The 13,159-nt window shown below is 46.2% G+C and overlaps 1 pseudogene; it reads right to left on the bottom strand.

The window, feature by feature from the left end:
• The window catches only part of LOC115120822 (anoctamin-2-like), a 130,698-nt pseudogene that overhangs the window by 70,766 nt on the left and 46,773 nt on the right, over positions 1-13,159 (bottom strand).

Genomic DNA, 13,159 nt, shown 5'->3' with positions numbered 1-13,159 from the left:
CTGATGCTCTCATGCATGCCTCAGTGTTGCTTGCCTCGAAGCAAGCATAGAAGTGATTTTGCTCATCTGGTAGGGTCGTGTCACTGGGCAGCTCATGGCTGTACTTCCCTTTGTAGTCTGTAATAGTTTGCAAGCCCTGCCACATAAGATAAGCGTCGGAGCCGGTGTAGTATGATTCAATCTTAGCCCTGTATTGACGCTTTTCCTGCTTGATGGTTTGTCGCAGGGCTTAGCAGGATTTCTTGTAAGCTTCCGGGTTAGAGTCCCACACCTTGAAAGCTGCAGCTCTACCCTTTAACTCAGTGTGAAAGTTGCCTGTAATCCATGGCTTCTGGTTGGGGTATGTACATACAGTCGCTGTGGGAACAATGTCCTCGAAGCACGTATTGATAAAGCCAGTGATGGATGTGGTGTACTCCCCAAGGCCATTGGAAGAATCCCGGAACATGTTCCAGTCTGTGCTGCAAAACAGTCCTGTAGTTTAGCATCTGCTTCATCTGACCACTTTTTTAATAGACCAAGTCACTGGTGCTTCCTGCTTTAATTTTTGCTTGTAAGCAGGAATCAGGAGGATAGAGTTGTGGTCAGATTTACCAAATGGGGGGCGAGGGAGAGCTTTGTTCGTGTCTCTGTGTGTGGAGTAAAGGTGATCAAGAATTGTTTTCCCTCTGGTTGCACATTTAACATGTTGATAGAAATTTGGTAGAACTGATTTAAGTTTCCCTGCATTAAAGTCTCTGGCCACTAGGAGGGCCGCCTCTGGGTGAGTGGTTTCTTGTTTGCTTATTTCCATATACATCTGACTGAGTGCGGTCTTAGTGCCAGAATCTTTCTGTGGTGGTAAATAAACAGCCACGAAAAGTATAGCTGAAAACTCTCTACGCAAGTAGTGTGGCCTGCAATTTATCACAATATACTCTTCTTCAGGCGAGCAAAATCTAGAGACTTCCTTAGGTTTCGTGCACTAGTTGTTGTTTACAAATATGCACAGACCGCCGCCCCCCCCCCCCCCCCCCTCGTCCTACCGGAGTGCGATGTTCTATCTTGCTGGTGCACGTATATCCCGCTAGCTGAATATCCATGTCGTCATTCAGTCACGATTCTGTGAAACATAGTCTATTACAGTTTTTGATGTCCTGTTGGTAGGATATTCGTGATCGTACCTCGTCTAATTTATTGCCCATTGATTGCACGTTGGCGAGTAGTATTGACGGTAACGGCAGCTTACCCAGTCGCCTTCTCTGGATCCTGACTAGGCATCCGGCTCTTCGTCCTCTGTACCTGCGTCACTTCTTCTTGCGAATAACTGGGATGTCGGCCCTGTTGGGTGTTTGGAGAACTTCTCGTGCATCGTCCTTGTTGTAGAAAAAATCTTTGTCTAATCCGAGGTGAGTGATCCTGATATCCAGATGTTCTTTTCTGCCGTAAGATACGGTTGTAGAAACAACCGGAAAAAAACGCACAATTTGTTGGGTGTCCTTAAAACTGCTGCCATTTCCTCCGTCGCGATTCTATAAGCTGTGTAGCCGAGTGATCATAGGGTCAGAAAAGCAGCAATAGGTGAGTCAGGGTGCCGTTCGGTAGTCACTACAATGCTAGGCGAGCACGGGACACAGCATTCAGAAAAGCGAGCGGGCCGTGGCTAGTAGATGGGTCTTCGGCAACATCATAACAGAATAGCCTGTTGAGACCACATCGGGCCATCACGTCGGCAGTCCAGTCGTGATGGATCGGCCGGGCTCCGTGTCGACAATAATGGGTCCAGGCCAATTGGCAAAGGAAGTATTTTAGCTCGAGGCTAGCTCAATGCTAGCTGGTGCTTGCTTTGGAACAGGGGCGTTAGCTAACAGTAGCCACTCGTTTTCAGCTTTCTAGCTGCGATGATCCGGTATAATGATCCAGAGCGGCAGGAATCTGGTGATATGGTAGAGAGAAGCAGTCCGATAGTCTCTAGGTTGATATCGAGCTGTGCAGACTGGCAGGTGATGTCTGATCTAAGGGGAAAAGGGGAAAAGGCGAAGACCGCTAGCCGTGGCTAACAAAGGCTTTTTAGCTGGCTAGCTCCTGATGGAAGTTATAAGGAATAAAAAAAGCAGATCCGTACCACATTTGGTGAAGCAGGAAAGTTAGTTCGTAGATAGAAAGTGATATTAAGATATATATGAAAAAGACTGGCTATATACACGAGGTAAGACACGGGATAAGACAAAGACAGATACACACGTCCTACTGCAACGGCATCTTAGATATTTCAATGAATGTTTCTAGTAAGATTGATTTCACGAACCTTGTTTATTAGACTACATATGCTAATATGCTAATATGGGCTATTTTTAGCACTTTCCTGGGATGCTTGATATATTTTATTGATTTACTGGGAAGCTTATCAGAAGTAGACATGACAATGTTATTTATGTTTCAGCTAATGGGTGAGAACGAGAAAGTTCCAATTTGCGTTTTCCCCAAAAGTCTGTGCAGAATTGAAATGTGCTTGCTAAGGAATGCCACCTCATTCCTGTAATCCTCCATAAGCAAACAAATGCCACATTGGAACTCCAGATTGTCAATATTGTCCCAGACAAGAGCACAATAAACACAGCTTCTACAGTGCTGGAAAAGTTTGTTAGCTATTCTAGGTCTAAGCGGGATCCATTGCAACCTAGCTGGCTACCTGGCTAGTTGGTAGCAGGTTTTGACACAAACACTTATGAAAACAAATAAAAAATAAAGCAAAATAAAACTTCTGAAACAACAGACTGAAACAAAAAGGTTGAGCTGCAGTCTTAGACAGCCTCACGGTCCGACGAGGGCGGAGCTCTGAGGATCTGAACCCAAGGTAGAAGCCACCGGAGACGAAGACAAAATAGAGGACGAAGGCCCAAGTACCTCTGTATCCGATCTCAAATCTTAAGCCCCCAGGGAAGGCGGCGCCGTAACCTCTGGAACCAGGGCATCGAAGCGGTTTCTAGTCTGTGTCCGGTCCGGGCTCACCTTCGCCAAGGAGGCCCCCATTGCCAGAGGTCTCTGTTTTCAACTTCCACGGCGAGTGACATGTCTCCATGGCTGGTTGATTCAGAACAGGAACATCCTACTAACTCCATTATCCAGGAAAGGGGAAGACCCCTTCTGGGAGGGATCCCTGCAGAGTAACGGCCAGTCGGCTGTAGAGAGCCGACACAGCGGAGACACTTCCACTAGGCCAGAGCGGCATCTGACTACTGGGGTAGAAGATAAAGAAGAAGTAGGCGGGTGTGGATTCCCCAGTAGCTTGTGTACGTTCGCTACTTGTTTGCTAAAAGTAGCCACTTTGCACCTGTAGGCCTCTGCAAGCAAATAGCAGCTACATTGGAAGTCCTGACAGACCACATTGTCCCGGATAAACCAAACACAGAATTAAACATTTTGTGAAATTCACGTTGTGATAAATAAAATGGCGGAGTATTGTAATTCAGGCTAGCAAAACGCGTTTCATCAACACACTCACTCACATTGGATTGTGTCGTGCTGATGATATTACAACCAGATAGTTAACATTTATTTAACAATCCCTTGAAAATGGCACGAAGTCATCAATGATTTTAGTGGAGCTGGGGGTCTCCTTGCCCCGAGAAGGAAAATCGATTGCTCTGCACCTTGTGATGTTTTATTGATAACGACCTGTAGATACCGCCTGGAACACAATTTGAACCAATCAGCATCCAGGATTAGACCCACCCGTTGTATAAAAGTAATTACATTGCTCTCTTTTCATTCATAAAGCTCTTTTGCAAAAACTCCCTCTGTACCTATAACATCATGAATAACCTTTACACGTAGGAGTTACCACACCCGGTGTCAGGGATGGCTAACTCTGGAAATGAATTGGGTCTCTACAGAGTTAGGTAAATCAGATTTCAGTTTTATTGCATTTTACTTGTGGAATAATCTCCAAAAGTAAAAAAAGAGAGCAATTCAGATGAATGATTGAGGACCTTTATGCTGGAACATGGGTTTATTTTCTATGATTGTGTATCTCTGTTTGTCTTTTCCTAGTGAACTGATGTGTATAATGTTTTATTATTTGGTATTGTGGTGCTATACAGGGCTCATTTGGAAAGGAGACCTTGGTCTCAACATGACTCCTGTCAATGTAAAGGTTCAATAAAAATAAATAAATAAAACACACACACACACACACACACACACACACACACACACACACACACACACCACACACCCTCACCTGCCCTTGAAGAAAGCCACATAGAAGACAGGAGCAAAGGTGTTCATGGACTTCAACAGAAACGATTTCAGAATCAGACGCTCCTCAAACTCCGCTTCTGTCTTAGGAACCTCTGACAGACAAGACAAGCCAATCACATTATTAGATGTTATCAGAAGTGTGTGTTACCCAGTTCAGTGAGCCAGACAGTGACAGGGTGAGGGTTAGTGTTAGGGTTAAGGTTAAGGTGAGGGTTAGTGTTAGGGTTAAGGTTAAGGTGAGGGTTAAGGTGAGGGTTAGTGTTACCCAGTTCAGTGAGCCAGACAGTGATAGGGTCAGTGTTAGTGTTAGGGTGAGGGTCAGTGTTAGTGTTAGGGTCAGTGTTAGGGTCAGGTTAGTGTTACCCACTTTAGTGAGCCAGACAGTGATAGGGTCAGTGTTAGTGTTAGGGTGAGGGTCAGTGTTAGGGGTCAGGTTAATGTTACCCAGTTTAGTTAGCCAGACAGCCAGACAGTGAAAGGGTGAGGGTCAGTGTTAGGGTTAGGGTGAGGGTCAGTGTTAGGGTTCAGGTTAATGTTACCCAGTTTAGTTAGACAGACAGCGATAGGGTCAGTGTTAGGGTTAGGGTGAGGGTCAGTGTTAGGGGTCAGGTTAATGTTACCCAGTTTAGTCAGCCAGACAGCGATAGGGTCAGGGTCAGGTTAGTGTTACCCAGTTCAGTCAGCCAGACAGCGATAGGGTCAGTGTCAGGGTTAGTGTGAGGGTCAGTGTTAGGGTCAGGTTAGTGTTACCCAGTTTAGTGAGCCAGACAGCGATAGGGTCAGTGTTAGTGTTAGGGTGAGGGTTAGTGTTAGGGTCAGGTTAGTGTTACCCAGTTTAGTCAGCCAGACAGCGATAGGGTCAGTGTCAGGGTTAGTGTTAGGGTTAGGGTTAGGGTCAGTGTTACCCAGTTCAGTCAGCCAGACCGATAGGGTCAGTGTCAGGGTGAGGGTCAGGTTAGTGTTAGTGTTACCCAGTTTAGTCAGCCAGACAGCGATAGGGTCAGTGTCAGGGTCAGGTTAGTGTTACCCATTCTAGTGATCCAGACAGTGATAGGGTCAGTGTCAGGGTCAGGGTCAGGTTAGTGTTCGTGTTACCCAGTTTAGTCAGCCAGACAGCGATAGGGTCAGTGTCAGGGTCAGTGTCAGGGTCAGGGTCAGGGTCAGGTTAGTGTTACCCAGTTTAGTCAGCCAGACAGCGATAGGGTCAGTGTCAGGGTCAGTGTCAGGGTCAGGGTCAGGTTAGTGTTACCCAGTTTAGTGAGCCAGACAGTGTTAGGGTGAGGGTCAGGTTAGTGTTAGTGTTACCCAGTTTAGTGAGCCAGACAGTGATAGGGTCAGTGTTACGGTGAGGGTCAGGTTAGTGTTAGTGTTACCCAGTTTAGTCAGCCAGACAGCGATAGGGTCAGTGTCAGGGTCAGTGTCAGGGTCAGGGTCAGGTTAGTGTTACCCAGTTTAGTGATCCAGACAGTGTTAGGGTGAGGGTCAGTGTTAGGGTGTTAGTGTTACCCAGTTTAGTCAGCCAGACAGCGATAGGGTCAGTGTCAGGGTCAGGGTCAGGGGTTACCCAGTTTAGTCAGCCAGACAGTGATAGGGTCAGTGTTAGGGTGAGGGTCAGGTTAGTGTTAGTGTTACCCAGTTTAGTCAGCCAGACAGCGATAGGGTCAGTGTTAGGGTCAGGGTCAGGTTAGTGTTAGTGTTACCCAGTTTAGTGTCAGGGTCAGTGTCAGGGTCAGGGTCAGGTTAGTGTTACCCAGTTTAGTCAGCCAGACAGCGATAGGGTCAGTGTCAGGGTCAGTGTCAGGGTCAGGGTCAGGTTAGTGTTACCCAGTTTAGTGAGCCAGACAGTGTTAGGGTGAGGGTCAGGTTAGTGTTAGTGTTTAGTGAGCCAGACAGTGATAGGGTCAGTGTTACGGTGAGGGTCAGGTTAGTGTTAGTGTTACCCAGTTTAGTCAGCCAGACAGCGATAGGGTCAGTGTCAGGGTCAGTGTCAGGGTCAGGGTCAGGTTAGTGTTACCCAGTTTAGTGATCCAGACAGTGTTAGGGTGAGGGTCAGGTTAGTGTTAGTGTTACCCAGTTTAGTCAGCCAGACAGCGATAGGGTCAGTGTCAGGGTCAGGTTAGTGTTACCCAGTTTAGTCAGCCAGACAGCGATAGGGTCAGTGTCAGGGTCAGGGTCAGGTTAGTGTTACCCAGTTTAGTCAGCCAGACAGTGATAGGGTCAGTGTTAGGGTGAGGGTCAGGTTAGTGTTAGTGTTACCCAGTTTAGTCAGCCAGACAGCGATAGGGTCAGTGTTAGGGTGAGGGTCAGGTTAGTGTTAGTGTTACCCAGTTTAGTCAGCCAGACAGCGATAGGGTCAGTGTCAGGTTAGTGTTACCCAGTTTAGTCATTCAGACAGTGATAGGGTCAGTGTTAGGGTGAGGGTCAGGTTAGTGTTACCCAGTTTAGTGAGCCAGACAGTGTTAGGGTGAGGGTCAGGTTAGTGTTAGTGTTACCCAGTTTAGTCAGCCAGACAGCGATAGGGTCAGTGTCAGGGTCAGGGTCAGGTTAGTGTTAGTGTTACCCAGTTTAGTGAGCCAGACAGTGTTAGGGTGAGGGTCAGGTTAGTGTTAGTGTTACCCAGTTTAGTCAGCCAGACAGCGATAGGGTCAGTGTTAGGGTGAGGGTCAGGTTAGTGTTAGTGTTACCCAGTTTAGTCAGCCAGACAGCGATAGGGTCAGTGTTAGTGTTACCCAGTTTAGTCAGCCAGACAGCGATAGCTCCGTAGATCTCATCCAGTATCAATACAACAAGCAGGTTGATGATGATGGCAGTGGTGGTGACGGTCATCCTAACAGAGGCCTTGGCCTCAGGGTCTGGGTTCATGGACCAGATAGACAGCATGGTGATACGATACAGGATCACTCCAAACACTGCGGAAAACGTTACCCCCATCTAACACAAACACACATACAGTAAATTATCAACCAAAATACAGGATAGAGTGATATATAGCTAACTATTGTAATTAGCCTGTATAAGCATTGTTCGCTATCTAATCAAATTAAACTCTATTTGTCAAATGCGCCGAATACAAGTGTAGACCTTTTTTATTTTCCTTCACCTTTATTTAACCAGGTAGGCTAGTTGAGAACAAGTTCCCTTTATTTAACCAGGTAGGCTAGTTGAGAACAAGTTCCCTTTATTTAACCAGGTAGGCTAGTTGAGAACAAGTTCTCATTTGCAACTGCGACCTGGCCAAGATAAAGCGAAGCAGTTCGACACAAACAACAACACAGAGTTACACATGGAGTAAACAACAACACAGAGTTACACATGGAGTAAACAAACATACAATCAATAATAGAGTAGAAAAATCTATAAACAGCGTGTGCAAATGAGGTAGGATAAGGGGGGTAAGACAATAAATAGGCCATAGTGGCAAAATAATTACAATTTAGCAATTAAACACTGGAATAGTAGGATGTGCAGAAGATGAATGTGCAAGTAGAGATAATGGGGTGCAAAGGAACAAGAAAAATAAATACAGTATGGGGATGAGGTAGATTGGATGGGCTATTTACAGATGAGCTATGTACAGGTGCAAAGATCTGTGAGCTGCTCTAACAGCTGGTGCTTAAAGCTAGTGAGGGAGGTAAGAGTCTCCAGCTTCAGAGATTTTTGCAGTTCGTTCCAGTCATTGGCAGCAGAGAACTGGAAGGAGAGGCGGCCAAAGGAAGAATTGGCTTTGGGGGTGACTAGTGAGATATAACTGCTGGAGCTCGTGCGACGGGTGGGTGCTGCTCTGGTGACCAGTGAGCTGAGGTAAGGCTGGGCTTTACCTAGCAGAGACTTGTAGATGACACCTTACTGTGAAATGCTTACTTACAAGCTCTTAACCATCAGTGTAGTTCAAGAGTTAAGAAAATATTTACCAAATAAACTAAAGTAAAAAATAATATAAATTAACACAACATAACAATAACGAGGCAATATACATTTAGTGTTAGGGTGAGGGTTAGTGTTAAGGTGAGGGTTAGTGTTAAGGTGAGGGTTAGTGTTAAGGTAAGGGTTAGTGTTAAGGTGAGGGTTAGTGTTAAGGTGAGGGTTAGTGTTAAGGTGTGGGTTAGTGTTAAGGTGTGGGTTAGTGTTAAGGTGTGGGTTAGTGTCAGGGTGTGGGTTAGTGTCAGGGTGTGGGTTAGTGTTTAGGTGTGGGTTAGTGTTAAGGACAGGGTTAGTGTTAAGGTGTGGGTTAGTGTTAAGGACAGGGTTAGTGTCAGGGTGAGGGTTAGTGTTAAGGTGTGGGTTAGTGTTAAGGTCAGGGTTAGTGTCAGGGTGAGGTTTAGTGTTAAGGTGTGGGTTAGTGTTAAGGACAGGGTTAGTGTCAGGGTGAGGGTTAGTGTTAAGGTCAGGATTAGTGCTAATGTGAGGATGTGTTACACAATTCAGTGAGCCAGGGTTAGGGTTAGTGTTAAGGTTATGTGTTAGTGTTAAGGTGTGGGTTAGTGTTAAGGTGTTGGTTAGTGTCAGGGTGAGGGTTAGTGTTAAGGACAGGGTTAGTGTTAAGGTGTTGGTTAGTGTCAGGGTGAGGGTTAGTGTTAAGGTCAGGATTAGTGCTAATGTGAGGATGTGTTACACAATTCAGTGAGCCAGGGTTAGGGTTAAAACAAATTGGTGTGGGGTAAATGTAATAGTCCGGTGGCCATCTGATTAATTGTTCAGCAGTCTTATGGCTTGGGGGTAGAAGCTGTAAAGGAGCCTTTTGGTCTTAGACTTAGAGCTCCGGTACCGCTTGTCGTGTGGTAGCAGAGAAAACAGTCTATGACTTGGGTGACTGGAGAATTTTATGGGCTTTCCTCTCACACCACCTATTATATAGTTCCCGGATTGCAGGAAGCTTGGCCCCGGTGATGTACTGGGCCGTACGCACTACCCTCTGTAGCGCCTTACGGTCAGATGCAGAGCAGTTGCCATACCAGGCGGTGATGCAACCGGTCAGGATGCTCTCGATGGTGCAGCTACTTCTGAGGATCTGGGGACCCATGCCAAATCTTGTCAGTCTCCTGAGGGGCAAAAGGTTTTGTCGTGCTATCTTCAAGACTGTCTTGGTTTGTTTGGACCATGATAGTTTGTTGATGATGTGGACACCAAGGAACTTGAAACTCACTCCACTACAGCCCCATTGATGTTAATGGGGGCCTGTTCGGTCCACCTTTTCCTGTCATCCATGATCAGCTCCTTTGTCTTGCTCACATTGAGGGAGAGGTTGTTGTCCTGCACCACACTACCAGTTCTCTGACCTCCTTCCTACAGGCTGTCTCATCATTGTCGGTGATCAGGCCTACCACTGTTGTGTCGTCAACAAACTTAATGGTGTTGGAGTCTTGTTTGGCCACGCAGTTGTGGGTGAACAGGGAGTACAGGAGGGGACTAAGTACACACCCCTGAGGTGCCCCAGTGTTGAGGATCAGTGTGGCAGTGTTATTGCCTACCCTTACCACCTGGGGGTGGCCCCCTCAGGAAGTCCAGGATCCATTTGCAGAGAGAGGTGTTTAGTCCCAGGGTCCTTAGCTTAGTGATGAGCTTCATGGGCACTATGGTGTTGAGCTGTAGTCAATGAACAGCATTGTCACATAGGTGTTCCTTATGTCGCGGTATGCAAATGGAGATGGTCTAGGGTGTCCGGGAGGATGCTGTTGATGTGACCAGCCTTTCAAAGCACTTTATGGCTACTGACGTGAGGGCTATGGGGCGGTAATCATTTAGACAGGTTACCTTCGCTTCATTGGGCACAGGGACTATGGTGGGTGCTTGAAACATGTAGGTATTACAGACTCAGTCAGGCAAAGGTTGAAAATGTCAGTGAAGACACCTGCCTGTTGGTCCACGCATGTTTTGAGTACACCTCCTGGTAATCCATCTGGCCCCGCGGCTTTGTGAATGACCTGTTTAAAGGTCTTGCTCACATCGGCTACGAGAGTGTTATCGCACTCTCCTGGTGCTCTCCTGCATGCTTCAGTGTTGCTTGCCTTGAAGAGAGCATAAAAGGCATTTAGCTCGTCTGGTAGGCTTGCGTCACTGGGCAGCTCGCGTCTGGGATTCCCTTTTTAGCCAGTAATAGTTTTCAAGCCCTGCCACATCCGACGAGCGTCAGAGCCGGTCTAGTAGTATTCAATCCTAATCCTGTATTGATGCTTTCCTTGTTTGATGGTTCGTCGGAGGGCATAGCGGGATTTCTTATAGGCGTCTAGATTAGTGTCCCTCTCTTTGAAAGCAGCAGCTCTAGCCTTTAGCTCGATACCGATGTTGCCTGTAATCCATGGCTTCTGGTTGGGATATGTATTTACGGTCATTGTGGGGGGAACATCGTCGATGCACTTATTGATGAAGCTTGTGATTGAGGTGGTATACTCTTCAATGCCATTGGATGAATCCCAGAACATATTCCAGTCTGTACTAGCAAAACAGTCCTGTATCGTAGCATCCGCATCATCTGACCACTTATTGAGTGAGTCACTGGTACTTCCTGCTTTAGTTTTTGCTTGTAAGCAGGAATCAGGAGGATATAATTATAGTCAGAGTTGCCAAGGGAGGGCGGGGGAGAGCTTTGTGCTCATCTCTGTGTGTGGAGTAAAGGTGGTCAAGAGTTTTATTCCTCTGGTTGCACATGTGACATGCTGGCAAAAAAATACTGATTTAAGTTTGCCTGCATTAAAGTCCCCGGCCACTAGGAGAGCCACTTCTGGGTGAGCATTTTCTTGTTTGCTTATGGCCTTATAGAGTTGCTTGAGTGCGGTCTTAGTGCCAGCATCGGTCTATGGTGGTAAATAGACTAGGCTAGGAATAAAAATAGATGAGAACTCTTGGTAGACAGTGTGGTCTACAGCTTATCATAAGTTACTCTACCTCAGGCAAGCAATACCTCGAGACTTCTTTGATATTAGACGTCGCGCACCAGCTGTTATTGACACCCACCCCTCGTCTTACCAGCCGTAGCTTCTCTGTTCTCTCTTTCTCGTCTGACTCTTTAAAGGAAAAGTTTTCTTCCAGTTCGTGGTGAGTAACCCCAGTTCTGATGTCCAGAAGTTATTTTCGGTCATAAGAGATGGTAGCAGCAACATTATGTACAAAATACATTTAAAAAATAATTTACAAACAACGCAAAAAAACGAACAAAATAGCACAATTCGTTATGGGCATGTAAAATGTCAACCATCTTCTTCGGCGCCATCTCATCATTATTAACTTGTATTAGCATTGTTAGCTATCTAACTATCATTACTAGTCTGTATTGTAGATAGGTAGCCATCATTACTAACTTGTATTAGCAAATGTCCTGTGGTACTCTGTGATTGTCCAGTGATATTCATGGGAAATGTAAACCAGAAAGTACTACAAAGATCCATGATTGAGTCTTTGAGTGTTTCAATGAAGAGATTGAGATGAAACTGTCCAGTTTGAGTGTTTGTTGCAGCTTGTTCCAGTCACTAGCTGCAGCGAACTGAAAAGAGGAACGACCCAGGGATGTGTCTGCTTTGAGGACCTTAAACAGAATGTGACTGGCAGAACGGGTGTTGTATGTGGAGGATGAGGGCTGCAGTAGATATCTCAGATAGGGGGGAGTGAGGAGTACTGGGGGGAGTCTGGAGTACTTCTCCTGTCTTATCCGGTGTGCTGTGTGAATTTAAGTATGCTCTCTCTAATTCTCTCTTTCTCTCTTTCTTTCTCTCTCTCGGATGACCTGAGCCGTAGGACCATGCCTCAGGACTACCTGGCATGATGACTCCTTGCTGTCCCCAGTCCACCTGGCCGTGCTGCTGCTCCAGTTTCAACTGTTCTGCCTGCGGCTATGGAATCCTGACCTGTTCACCGGACGCGCTACCTGTCCCAGACCTATTATTTGACCATGCTGGTCATTTTTGAACATTTTAACATCTTGGTCATGTTCTGTTATAATCTCCACCCGGCACAGCCAGAAGAGGACTGGCCACCCCTCGTAGCCTGGTTCCTCTCTAGGTTTCTTCCTAGGTTTTTTCTAGGGAGTTTTTCCTAGCCAACGTGCTTCAACACTTGCATTGCTTGCTGTTTGGGGTTTTAGGCTGGGTTTCTGTACAGCACTTTGAGATATCAGCTGATGTACGAAGGGCTATCTAAATGCATTTGATTTGATTTGATTTTGATTTGAGTGAGGCTTAAGAGGGTTTAATAAATAAGCATCAACCAGTGGGTCTTGCGACAGGTACACAGAGATTACCAGTTTACAGAGGAGTATAGAGTGCAGTGATGTGTCCTATAAGGAGCATTGGTGGCAAATCTCATGGCCGAATGGTAAAGAACATCTAGCCGCTCGAGAGCACACTTACCTGCCGATCTATAAATTATGTCTCCGTAATCTAGCATGGGAAGGATGGTCATTTGAATCAGGGTTAGTTTGGCAGCTGTTGTGAAAGAGGAGCGATTACGATTGAGGAAACCAAGTCTAGATTTAACTTAAGCCTGCAGCTTTGATATGTGCTGAGAGAAAGACAGTGCATCGTCTAGCCATACTCCCAAGTACTTGTATGAAGTGACTACGTCAAACTCTAAACCCTCAGAGGTAGTAATCACACCTGTGGGGAGAGGGGCATTCTTCTTACCAAACCACATGACCTTTGTTTTGGAGGTGTCAGAACAAGGTTAAGGGTAGAGAAAGCTTGTTGGACACTAAGAAAGCTTTGTTGTAGAGCATTTAACACAGAATCCGGGGAGGGGCCAGCTGAGTATACGACTGTATCATCTGCATATAAATGGATGAGAGAGCTTCCTACTGCCTGAGCTATGTTGTTGATGTACATTGAGAAGAGCGTGGGGCCTAGGATGGAGCCTTGGGGTTCTCCCTTGGTGACAGGCAGTGGCTGAGACAGCAGATTTTCTGACTTTATACACTGCACTCTTCGAGAGA

Source organism: Oncorhynchus nerka, unplaced genomic scaffold (assembly GCF_034236695.1).
Source record: "Oncorhynchus nerka isolate Pitt River unplaced genomic scaffold, Oner_Uvic_2.0 unplaced_scaffold_1061, whole genome shotgun sequence".
In the NCBI taxonomy this organism is placed as follows: Eukaryota; Metazoa; Chordata; class Actinopteri; order Salmoniformes; family Salmonidae; genus Oncorhynchus; species Oncorhynchus nerka.
Note: the sequence above shows the minus strand (reverse complement) of the source record. Positions and strands in the feature narration are given on the sequence as shown.